This window comes from Otolemur garnettii, unplaced genomic scaffold (assembly GCF_000181295.1).
Source record: "Otolemur garnettii isolate 467f Iridium unplaced genomic scaffold, OtoGar3 scaffold00035, whole genome shotgun sequence".
Classification (NCBI taxonomy): domain Eukaryota; kingdom Metazoa; phylum Chordata; class Mammalia; order Primates; family Galagidae; genus Otolemur; species Otolemur garnettii.
This window is the reverse complement of record NW_003852430.1, coordinates 1,632,086-1,632,822: the sequence shown is the minus strand read 5'-3', so window position 1 is coordinate 1,632,822 and position 737 is coordinate 1,632,086.

Here is a 737-nt window from a genome sequence, read left to right as displayed (position 1 = left end):
GGAAAATGTACATTAAGTGGCTTGTTTCCCTTCTGCACAAATTCTCTGTAACATTTGATATACAGCCTATCACAAAATCATGCATAGAAATTCACATCTGACATTTGCAGGTGTATCTTGGAAAAGTGTTACCATTCTGGGGACAGCATAACAAACTTGTCCTTTTATCTTGGAGAGCCATGTTATTTTTGATAATAAAAATTGTCTTTCATATGCACTTTTAAAAAAAATACAGTCTCACTTTGTGGCCTTCAATAGAGTGCCTTGGCATCATAGATTATAGCAACCACAGACTCTTGGACTCAAGGGATTCTCTTACCTCAGCCTCCCAAGTATCTGGGACTACAGGCCCCCGTCACAATGCCAGCTATTTTTAGAAACCAGGTCTCAGTCTGGCTGGGGCTGGTCTCCAACTTGTGAATTCAGGCCATCCACCCGCCTTGGTCTCTCCGAGTGCTAGGATTACAGGTGTGAGTCACCGCGCCTGCCTTCTGATGCACTTTCAAACAGCTGTTCCGGCTGTGACTCTCTGGTGTTCTAGGAGCTGGACACAACAGAGAAGAAAACAGACCCTCCGGGTTCTCAGGGGGCCCTGCTGTCCCCCACTGCAGGCGCGTCCTCACTCCACCGCGGGCTCTGGGGCCCCGGGCACGACGTTTACTCTCAGTTCTCTCGGTGCCACTCAGGCCTGGGCTTCCGAATTACAGACCGTGGGTGTGAATTACATTGAACTAAAC